The sequence below is a fragment of the Protopterus annectens genome, chromosome 14.part0 (assembly GCF_019279795.1).
Source record: "Protopterus annectens isolate FY-2018-M chromosome 14.part0, PAN1.0, whole genome shotgun sequence".
Classification (NCBI taxonomy): domain Eukaryota; kingdom Metazoa; phylum Chordata; order Ceratodontiformes; family Protopteridae; genus Protopterus; species Protopterus annectens.
Window position 1 is genome coordinate 290,717,610 of NC_056748.1, and position 12,166 is coordinate 290,729,775.

General features: G+C 40.4%; 1 protein-coding gene across 9 annotated transcripts in view; it reads left to right on the plus strand.

The window, feature by feature from the left end:
• CHST15 (carbohydrate sulfotransferase 15) overlaps nt 1-12,166 on the plus strand; it is a 966,917-nt gene that overhangs the window by 622,484 nt on the left and 332,267 nt on the right. For all 9 annotated transcript variants that reach the window (XM_044056008.1, XM_044056009.1, XM_044056010.1 and 6 more), the window contains one exon: nt 4,453-4,685. The gene's annotated coding sequence lies outside the window, so the exon portion shown is untranslated. The remainder of the gene's footprint in view (nt 1-4,452; nt 4,686-12,166) is intronic.

A 12,166-nucleotide genomic window follows, 5' to 3' on the forward strand; every position in this document is an offset into this window, starting at 1 on the left:
TATCGCCAGTTGGTCTCTGGAAGGTACCTGTTGCTAGTATTCTTAGGCCAACACATACCTTGGTTTCCACTGGGATGGGTTCCCCTCTGTTGGTTCTGTGTGTGAGGCGTGGCCTGCACAGCTCAACAGTTTGCTGCAGGAGCTCTCTGTCCACTCTATAGCACTCTACTATCTCCAGCTCATGTAACCCGTGGTAGGTGACCCTGGGCCTGTACACTCTTCTCCTTCTCCTCACTGTGGGTTGTCTGGCACCATCTGCATTGTCACCACCCTCAGCAAGTCGCCTATGTCTCATTATGACAGCTATGGCAGCCCCTAACATTTCTGCTCTGAGTGAAGCTTTTTCAGTTTTCACTTCTATTAGCTTACTCCTGTCTTGCAGTGTCTCTTAAGAGAAACATCCTGCACTACTGTTTGAAGAGTTTTTAGTGCTGGGCTGGGCTACTATTCTGCCTGTGTAATTGCCTGTTTCTAATTGTTTTCACCTGCTAGCTTCAGCAGTTATCCCTGCTAGCTTCCTATTAATTATATTGCTTCCTTTTTCCTCTCTGTTTCCTCAGGGGGGAGCAACGTGCATACCATCAGAAACACGCTCACAGTGGCTTACATGTGCGCACACATGCTTACATGGTTCAGAATCTACTTATTCGGGTTAAAACTCGCGTACACCCGCGCAAACACTGTTACACGTCTGCCAACAGCCTCCAATATACTCAGCCTGCCCTACATGCGCGCACACCCACGCAAACAGTATTAAACATCTCCAACATGCTCCCACATGCTCAGTCTGCCTTACACGCGCACACACTGCCCTACTCGAGCTTCATGGCGTGCACACATGTGCATGCACGCCCAGCAAGAAACTTTGGTATAAGTAACAGTGTACACCTTCTATTTCTTGACTTTCCATGACTTATCTAGTGGCACACCTTTTTCCATGATCTGTGTCTGTCATCTGTCATGTTACACTGGCCTCCAATGAACTGCATTTCTTTCTACCATTCCCCTGTGATGTCAAATTCCTATCTCCTACTCTATTCCTCCCCCTTATGTAGCTCTTACACTACTCAGACTGTGCTCATTTGCTATGTGACTGTGAGATTCAGTATCCTAACCCTCATTTACATGAGATTGCCTACTAATGCTTAGTTACATGTCTTAGACTCAGCTTCCCCCCTTAGCAACCACTACACAGTGGCCATGTTGTTTTTGGTCTGCTGGTTCCTGCATTGTCATTCCATGTATTGCATGAAACCCACATTTGTGGGTTTATAACCTTCTTTTTTATGTTTTTATACAGCGCAGCCCGTTTGCGCAGGGCTGCGCTGGGTTTAAACATCGGCGATCGCCGAAAAAAAAATATATATTTTTAATATTTTGGCATCGGGTTACATTGCCAATGGCCACATATTTGGCCATTGGCATGCTGCCTGAGTCATATGCACCCTTTTTTTGGAGCTGACATGGCTCCATTGTGGAATTTGCAGAAACGTACTCAGTTGTCAACTGAGTACATTTCTGCAGCTAAAACGTCTCTTACACGGACTGGTTTCTGCTTCGTGGATCGCTAATATACCTCATTTGCATACCTTTCGGCTGCAAGTGAGGTATTTAGCATGTCCACGCCCAGTCCGTGTAAGAGACATTTTAGCTGGTCTCTTACACGGAGTTTAGGGCTGTTCCTGGATCGCGAGGCTTGCATGGAGTGTTGCACGTCTCTTACACTCCATGCAAGCCTTCGTGAATCCTGCCCATTAATTTTTAAAGAGGGTCAATAAAGATATATTATATGCTTGTGTATATGTGAGAATGAGTGCCTCTTGTGTGTGTGTGTAAGGTATGTATATACTGTATAGATACATAGATATATATAAATTAGATATAGATCTATGTCTTTATATGTTTATATATACATGACACATATGCACACACACACACACACACACACACACACACACACACACACACACACACACACACACACACACACGCATACACGCTTACAACACCTACATACGTGTGTGTGTGTGTGTGTGTGTGTGTGTATGTGTGTGTGTGTGTAAAGATACACATGGAGTGAGAGAGAGTAAGAATAATTTGTATAAGGCAGTGATATGGCGTTGCTGGCATACTCTGGCAACTGCAGCCATGAGACTGAAGAACATCAAGCATTGCAGCTGATAGTTCCTCTTATAATGATATAATAAGCAGAAACAAGCACTAAATACCACAAAGCCTTACCGATCATTTTCCAGCATAGTAAACTGTTCCTACAAAAGTACTCACTAATCTCATGAATTTGTTCAGGGGTTGAAGGCATGCCTTTTGACTTACTGAAGAAACTGGATCATTTACTCTTATGCATAAGCAGTACTTACACAACTGTACTATGTACTTAATAAGGCAATGGAAAATATGATAGAACCTGGAGGTTTTTGCAGTACAGGAGTAACAAATGACTTGAGAAAGCACAATTTTAATTTCCAACTAGTTTGGAATTTTACTGAACTTATTCACCCCTTCATTGTAGCAATGCAGTAAAACATCTCTTCTTTCAGTGCAATACATGCAAATTCATAAACTAACCATAACCATAGTACAATACTCTAAGGTCAATAGTGCAATATTCTAATGTTCACTGTGCAATACTCAATGTCTCTTTCTGTGCAATGTTCAATGCAATGTCTTAACCAAGTACCTGTGGAATACTAAAGTCTCATGCAAGTAAGCGTTCAGTATAAAAAGTGTTAAAATGTGTTTCTAATTATGTGCAATATTATTCTGTCTACCTGCATGTCTGTGATGTAATAGCCAGGTGTTACATGTGTAAATGTCTGTGAAAATAGTCTATATGTTGTCTGCACATTGAGTCTGGAGATACAGAATTTCGTTCAGTTTTTGCAATTGTGTGATTTCGGAATGACAATAAAGTTTACTTTGACTTTGATTTGTGCTCAGTTTTTCTCCCTCTGTCCTCCTTTATACCAACATTGTATACTTGACAGGAATCAACAGAAAGCGATCCACTTCTACCTGGTGACATCGCTAGACATCAGTAGTGGAGTAAGCAGAAAGGAGACACAAAGCATTCCAATACAGAACTGTCTAGATGACCAGAGGAAACTTTTCCTTTTTACTGTAACTCTCTGCTTGAAACCGTACTTTGATTGTAACAGATGTCAGTGTCCGTCCTTACTTTATTCTTACTTTACTTGTTCCACCTCATAGTCTGCAGCAGCAGTTAGGCTTATAGCAGTACTATCCCTTAGCCTGGAACAGAAGAGCTAGGCATTGAGCACTCACTTCTATTTTCCTCTGGATACTGACTTTTCTGCCCCAGCACACTAATCCTTCCAAAGTCATCACCACTGCTGATGGCAGCACTACCTTTTGTATATCAGTGTGGTGTCTTTGCAGAACAAAAAGGAAATGTACAACTTTCTGCACCAGAGTACTGAACTCATAAGGATATAGAGAATAACAAATAGCAGATGGAAATGCTTATTTAATATTTTTTTGCATGGGATAGGCACCAGCAGCAGGAAAGTCAATGGCAGAGCATTTCACTTATATTTGTATAAAATCTCTCCCTGTTTATTTGCGTTTTTCCCTCTGAGGGGCAGTTTAGACTGCTCTGGCCACAAATACATGTGTGCGCGCGCACACACACACACACACACACACACACACACACACACACACACACACACACACGCACACACCCACACATATGCACATGTGCTAGTCTAAAGAAGGATAATAAACTTGTGTAGACACTGATGTTTCGAGAACCTTTATGCTATGAAAGACTTGAAATATTTAAAATATATATCAGACAAATTATGTAGAAAAGTACATTCTTGTTAATCTGCATCTGGTGGATATGCTGGGATGTGAAACCATGTGGGAAATTGGGAAATTATTTAAACAAACAGCCAATGGTAGATTCCTGATATAATATTTCAGAGAAAACAATGTAGCAATGCCTTTTTTGCTCAAACAAGCCCAAGTTTCCCACAAGAGTAACTTTGGAAAACACTGAATATTTAATGAAATGCTGATGTGGTAGTATTTTAGGCAAAGAAGAGGGGAGAAAATTAAATCAAACTGCCATTTTCTTAAGACTGCATCTGATATTCATTTTTTAAGCAAAAACTGAGTCTTATACATAAAAAATGTCATTATACACTCATTGAAATGGAAAATTCCAAAAAAAAAAAAAAATTCATGGGGTTTTTGCAATATTTTCAAGCAATTCTATGGAAGCTGTGCCTGTTATTTTCAGATTTTATAATCATTTTTTACTCAAATACTTATTCATGAAAAAAGCATAGTAATTTAATCATTAGTTAACTCTTGCTATGTTGCAATGTAAAGTGAATAAACAGTGCATACAAATCCATTAATGCAAAAATAACCTTACAGTAAAATATTTTTCTCATTTGTAACCAGCAATAATTCCTGAAGTACTTCATTGATTTATCCCAGAGTTTACAGCGTGGGTCACCTTACCCGAAGATCTGAATTTGAATCCCAACTCTGATCACATTTACTGCTATGCATCAGCAACAAAAACATGGCTGCTGTTGAACTACTAGCTTCAAATTCAGATCCTGACTGATGGTATGGGACTTAACACAGAGATGCTATTATTACTTTACTCTGGGAAAGGTTGATTTTTTCAGGTAAGTGGTACAGTAAATTATACCTGCCAGCATTGTCATTACCTGCCTTTCATTCCTAATATCATAATTGTAATTTACAAACTGCATCATCGAATATATAGAAAGGGTATTGCATTCAGGCTGAGCAGAAGTAACATTCTGCTAGAAACAAATAATACCATAGATGAACTTATTTAAAACATATTAATAAATGCTAAGTCCAGAAGAGTATTACTGCACTGTAAGGATGAGCTTTGTCAAGATAATGGCAAACTGCAAGTATGCTTTATTAGAAAGGATCACCCAGACTATGCTACACTTTGCTGTGAGGGAAAGATTAGTTTGTTTTGTATTTGTTGTATTACTTTATTGCCTTTTTCTGTTTTGAATACTGTGATTTGTTTTATTTACCTTGTGTTTTATTTGTATTCTGCTTTTAACTGCATATTAAAACTTGAAAAGAGGCCACAGCTCTGTCTGTTGTGAGTCAGGCAGAATCCCCCCCCCCCCCCCACCTGCCAACCCGGTTACTGTAGTGTTCTTAAACACCACTGTCTGTCTAGTTGCCTTCCCCTTATGTTAATTTGACCATATATTTCATTTCCTCTCTGTTTTACTGGCTTGTGTGAGTAAACACTAAATTATCATTTTGTGAAATTACTCCCCTTCAACTATTTAAATTTATTGGCCATCCTACTGTATTCCATAGTACCAGAATACAAAAGTGACCACCCCCTTTCAATCTATCTTGCTGTTTTAAAAATAGTGACTCTCCACTAAAACTTAACTTTTTTGACAGGTAAAACTTAAGTTACCTACTTTCACATCTAACTCCTCTAGTGCACACTGCAGCGTTTAGGATAAACCATTTTTTTTCATCTTGCCTTTAAGCATCCCTGTGACTAGCACTTGCTCTAATACCTGCTGGAAAGCACTAGGAAGTCTTGAACTGATACAAGCACTCAACTATCCTTGGTAATAAGGAGAAATTAATTGTAGGCACTAAACAGCCTATAATTGCAAAGCACCTTTCTAAGGTAAGGGAAAACAGCTCTTGTACTTTACAAAAAAAAAAGCACCAAACCAGGCATGTCCAGGGATCAGCTTCCAATGATTTCTCCTGCCCACCTGGTGAATATGGGCATACTGGAGCAATGCAGCAATTGCCTCATGTACACAGAAAACCCTGTCCTCCTACCACCCAAAACTATAACCTGCGAGAGATGCACTTACATAGCCAAACTGGAATTAAAGCTCTCTCCACCCAAGACTGTGCTAGACAGTCAAAAGGAGAAGGTTAACACTCGCACTACACCTCAAGCAACACAGCCCTTCTAAACCCACACCACCAACACCCACACATAGCAACACTAAACTCACATATGTGGAGGCCCTTAACAGTAACCTGCCCAAGCAGCAAGGACCTCTGAAGTTGAAATGCAAACAAACACCAGTCACAACCAAAGTGTCACATAGCTCACAACATCAGTGTGCCACCCAACAAAGCCCCTAAGGGAAAACAACATACCCAAAACTTTAGTCATAGGTGACTCTATAGTCAGGCACACTGATGTCCCACTCACCAGGCTGAACAAGGAGAAAATTGCAGTCAGCTGCCAGTCGGGTGCTAGGATCCACCACATAACGCATGCACTCAAGTCACTCCATAACAAGTACAAATATGACTCTGTCATTGTCCATGTTGGAGTGAATGACTCGAGACATACCTCCCTGGACTACATGAAAAGAGAGATGGAAGAGCTCTGGCAGGTATAACCCTAGCCCTGAGTAGCATCCTGCCTTCGCCCAGAATGATACAACAGTATCAGGACAAAATGATTGACTTCAACAATTGGCTAAGCTTCTGGTGTCATTCAAAGGGGACCCTGTATCTGTCTGCCTGGGACGACATGACCGACAGACCACAATTCTTTGCCAGAGATGGTCTGCACCTGTCACCCCTGGGATTCAGGTTGCCACCCCTATAGTGCCTTTTTTTAGGCAAATATCAAAGGACAAAACCATTACTGTAACAGGTACAAGTATGCAAAATCTGAAGGTAATGCTATTCAATGCTAGAAGTCTAAACCTCAAAATACACTCTCTTGAGGCACTCCTAAAAATGGAGAATATTGATATCTGTGCAGTAACTGAGACCTGGTTCAAGGCTCCAGAGAGCATCCCTGCAATACCAGGCTACAACTCTTACCACACTTTTTGGCCACCAAAACAGGACCGAAGCACTAAAGGTGGAGGAGTGTCCATGTTCACCAAAGATATTCACAACACCAGGGTAGTTGCCCAACACAATGCATCTGAAATTCTCCAGGTGCAACTTACACTAGGTAAGACTGCAATCCAAATTGTAACTTGCTACAGATCCCCCACCATGCCTCAAGATTCTCACTACACCTTTCTAAACATACTGGAAAATATTAAGATACAACCAAACACCCTAATACTGGGTGATTTCAACTACCCTGCCATTAACTGGCAAAACTACTCATGTACCAACACCTTTGCCTAACGGTTCTTGGAATTCATAAATTTCAATGCCCTGGATCAACTAATCCTTAGTCCCACCAGGGGCTCCAATATCCCAGACCTGGTCATTACCAACATGGGATCGATGCTCCACACTTATGGTCACCCCCTCATTGGTCAGGTCTGACCATAAGCTAATCACCTTTGAGAGCCACATCCCACCCCCACCACCCAGTAAGGAAACCTCTGTAAAAAACTTGTACAAAGCCAACTTCATGCTACTCAAGTCAGAAGTAACAAACTTCATGACACTCATGCAGACAGGAACTGAAAGTTCCACTGCTTAATCCTACACTAAGGCACGGTATGAGCACATCCACCCATGCATGAATCGTGCCATCCCCAATAGAACCAAGATGCTCTCCTCCAAAAAAAGGAAGCCATTCTGGTGGTCCCTTGCCATAAACAAACTTTACAACAAAAGGAAGAAACTGTTGCAGAATAGAGGAAAATCCTAGGATGCAAAAAACTCCCTTACCAGCCTCAGTAAGAAGCTGAGATCCCTCATAAAATCCTCAAACCTAGTTACGAAAATAAAATTGCCAAAGATTCCAAAGGCAACCACAAAGCATTCTAAAGCTATGTCAAGAATCTAAATGGCAATGCTCAGATCTGCTCTTAGCTACAACAGAATTCCTAAAATTCACAAAGGGGTAGAAACATTAAAGTTCTGGCCCATTGTATATGGAGCAGGTGGTATAACGGAACCACTTAGCAAATTTATAGACTTTGCAACTAAACATCTTGGTAGCTCCTTACAACATGTATGTAAAGGCTCTTGGGATTTCCTCAAGGGAATAGATCCCTCATGTTGCAAACCTGAGCTCCTTCTGGTTACCATTGATATAGTTGAACTCTTCCCAAGTATTCCCCACTTGGTCGGCTTGGCTTGGTTCAATGAAGTTCTTACCACCAAAGCTGGCCTGAGTAACAACACAACCAACCTTTTGGTTGAATTTATGGAAATAGTGTCAGAGAACAACTATATATTCTTCAATGGCGAAATTTACAAACAGAGAAAAGGGGTAGCCATGGGTGCCCCTTGTGCATCCTTATACGCTAATGTCGTACTCCACCACCCATTTCTTGTCCTTTACACATACTATTAGTGATATTGAACTTCATTATTTGGATGTCACACTATATAAAGACTTAGACAACTGCTCCTTACAATCTAAATTGTACAGGAAACCCACATTTTCCATTTCCTATTTACATTTCAAAAGCGGCCATCCCTTTTATAAAAAAAAGGGCATTGTTAAAGGACAATTCATTAGGGATTCTAGAATGACCAGCATTCTTGGCGACTTTTTACAGGAGATCAAATTTCTAAAGTCTTTGTTCATGGAAAGAGGGTACCCTGCTTCATTGGTTAACACTTTAGCACAGGAAGTTATTGATAATAGGGGAACAATTTACCCCACTTTATTTCCCTAGTGCTATAGTCACCAGCAACAAAGAGGAGACAGTTTATGATAGTTTCACTTACACTTATTGCCTCAAATCCACAGAGATAGAAGAAGCTATTCAAAGACATTGGCCAGTTCTCACTTTGCATGAAGAATTAAGGACGGTAATACCTACTTTTCCCAAGTTTACTAGAAAGAGAGATATTAATCTCAAAGAATTACATGAAGGGAAATTTAACTCTTTGGCAATCACGCAGGCATCCCGAACAGGCACATTTAAATGTGGAGCTTGCAAACAATGTTTTGCTATACTCAACGCCTCCAGTTTATATATCCCCTCCAGGAATTCTCTTTTTAACTCTAACTGTTCCACTAACTGTGCAAGCAAAGGGGTAGTTTATTTAGGGTATTGTACTGCCTGTACTGGTTTCTACATAGGCAAAACTGAAAGGAGCCGTAGAAAAAGAATCTATGAACATTTTTATGATATTCCCAAACAGAAAGATTCTAATGCCTTTTTTAAACATTCCCTAACATGCTCCAACTATGAATTGAGGTTTTTAGTTTTAGAACAAGTGGTGCCAGATGCCAGAGGGGGTGACTGGGAGACAGCCTTGGAATACAGAGAACTTCTCTGGCAACTAAGGCTGAACACCAATAGACCCCCAGGCATGAATGACAACATCAATATCATCAGCGTTCTTAAAAACAAAATGGCACGCTTGTGAGGTTTTTGGGTTTTAGACAGTGTCATTACACATTGTAAATATATACATTTTTAACTGTTTTTTAGATATTTATTATTGTAATTACTTTTTAATAATACAAGAATATATTTATATTTTCTTAAACTATCTAATAAATTCTCTTAGTTTAACATTCTTAAACATTTTCAATGTTCTTTAATGTAATCTTATTTTTATTGTAGTGACATTCTTTTATTTAACCCTGTTTTTGGTTGTGGCACTGTTTTATTCAGTTCAAGTTTTTAACATACTACTTTTCAGTGATACCCTTGGCTTGGAGATGTTTTTTAATTGCATTCTCCTTTAATTGTATCATTCAGTTGTTATACTGAATTGCAATGCTTAACTAATTAAGCAATTTAGTGATTTAGAAATGGCTATTTAATGTGGCCATTTGGCTTTTTTGAAATTAACTTGAGGAAGCTCAGCATTAAGCTGGGCGAAAGCGCTTGTTATATCTTTTTGTCCATTTGATGTGAATAAAGATCTTAACTTGGATTATCTTTGCTCTACTTTCATTTTTTGGCTACCAGGTCACTGCACTTGGACTAGTTGGGTTTGCCACTCTGCCTGGATTTTTGTGTTTCTCTACAACAGAATGGCATTTTATATATATATATATATATATCTACTGATCCCAAGGATATTGCCAATATCCTGGCAGATCGATTCAGTGTAAATTTCACCCCCCCTCTCACCCCCTAAAGGGCCCATCTCAATACCGAAAGATTGCCAAATTCTGGTAATAACAGCCACACAGGTAAAAAGCGCAGTCTCCAAAGCTAAGAATACAGATTCAATGGGACCAGACGACATCCCAGGCTGTGTACTACATGAACTACAAAATGAACTGGCACCTCACCTAAGTGTCATGTTTAATCAAAGTCTCTTCTCAGGCTTCGTGCCCACTGAGTTGTGCACAGCTACAGTTATTCCACTGTAAAAGGGGGATCCACCTTACATCCAGGGAACTACCGCCCCATCAGTCTGACGAGCTTGATCTGCAAGGCCATGGAACGTATTATCATGGAACTTATAAACAAAGACACTGGCAACCTTCAAACACTGGACCCCATGCAGTTTGGGTTTGTGAAGGGACGATCTTGTCTCCTGAACCTGATTGATTTCTTTGAATCAGTCTCCAGAGCCATGGACAAGGGTAAGGTGGTACACACAGCCTATCTGGACCTCGCCAAGGCCTTCAACACCATCCCCCACTCTGGAGTCATAGATAAACTTGCTAAGCTGGGCATTAATCCCTATATCACTCGATGGGTTGCCAACTGGCTTACAGACAGAACCCACACTGTAAAAGTAGCCGACTCCAAATCCAGCTCCAGACAAGTGACAAGTGGAGTACCTCAGGGTTCAGTCCTGGGACCGCTCTTGTTTGGCATCTACTTCTCTGAAGTACAGGCCAACACTAAGTGACTCTGGCTAAGAAAGTTCGCAGATGACTGCAAACTGGGAGCCATTATTGAATCCCCAAATGATGTGGATATTCTACAAAAGGGCCTTACAAAAACAGATGCCTAGTGCCAGAGCCATGGACTCAAGCTCAGTGCCAAGAAATGTATAGTTATCCCCTTTGGGAAAAAATATGTACCCGTAAATTACCACACAGGTGGCAGTACACTAAATACTGAAAGTGTGCTAAGAGACTTAGGGACACAGGTGAACAGTGGTCTCACCTTCGATAACCACATCGCCACAACAGTCAGGAAATCCGTCTGTGTTGCACACATCATCACTAAGGGCTTTTCATCCAAAAAAAGGAGGCCATTGTCCCACTCTACTCATCCCTCATTAGACCCATTATAGAATACAATGCCCTGTTTGCTATGTACTTCTCAAGACATCTGCAACAACTGGAAAGGCCGCAGAAATACCTCACTAAAAGAGTCAAAGGCCTAAAGCAATTGTCCTATGCTGACCGTCTAAAAAAACTCCACCTATACTCTGTCACATATCGTCTACTCAGAGGCGATCTCAGCTTAACAAACAAGGCCATGTCAAACCCTGAGCTGTTGGACATGCTACCCTTAAAGAAATCCCAATCCCTCAGAGACACATGCTCCAGGGATCTAAACCTTGTCATAACAATGAACAAAGCATGCTAGAGAGATAGGTTCCTGACCCAGAGACTCCCCAGACTCTGGAATAGACTGCCCATACATGTCAAGCAGAGTGCCTCTTTGGTCCTCTTCAAAAGGAACCTTGATTAGATGGGAGATAGGAAATTCACCCTAGGGATCACATCAGTCGTCCTGCTAGACAAGGGTCCAGGGAAGTAAATACTGTGGGAAGAAATAGCCAGGGAATTGTTATAGCTAAGGGCCAATAGCCTAGTACCAACCTATGAACCTATGCAAGGACTTAGGCTGCTATGTCATTCAATTAATCCTACAATAAGCGGAGTTTTGTTCAGCTATAAAATACCCCATCAGTTTTTAATCATTAATCTTCAGTCACCTGTTTTTATACTTTATTTTAAGGGGTACTCATGATTAAGTTTTGCCTGGTGCTTAATCACTCATGTATTCTTTTTTTTTTATCTTTTGCATCTACAGTCATCAAAATGTAATTTGTGATTTGCAGAAAGTTTGTATTGGATTAAAAATATATATGAGCCTCTAATATTTATATATTCTTTTCTTTAATTAACATAGGTTGGATTTAGCATCTGTCAGTCTTTTAGTGATTTCTGTTTTTCTTTTCTGAGAGAAAAATGACCAAGAGGCAAGTGCTTACTCCAAAACAATCCTTTATATTAATGCTTTTGTCTACTTCTTCAAATGAACTT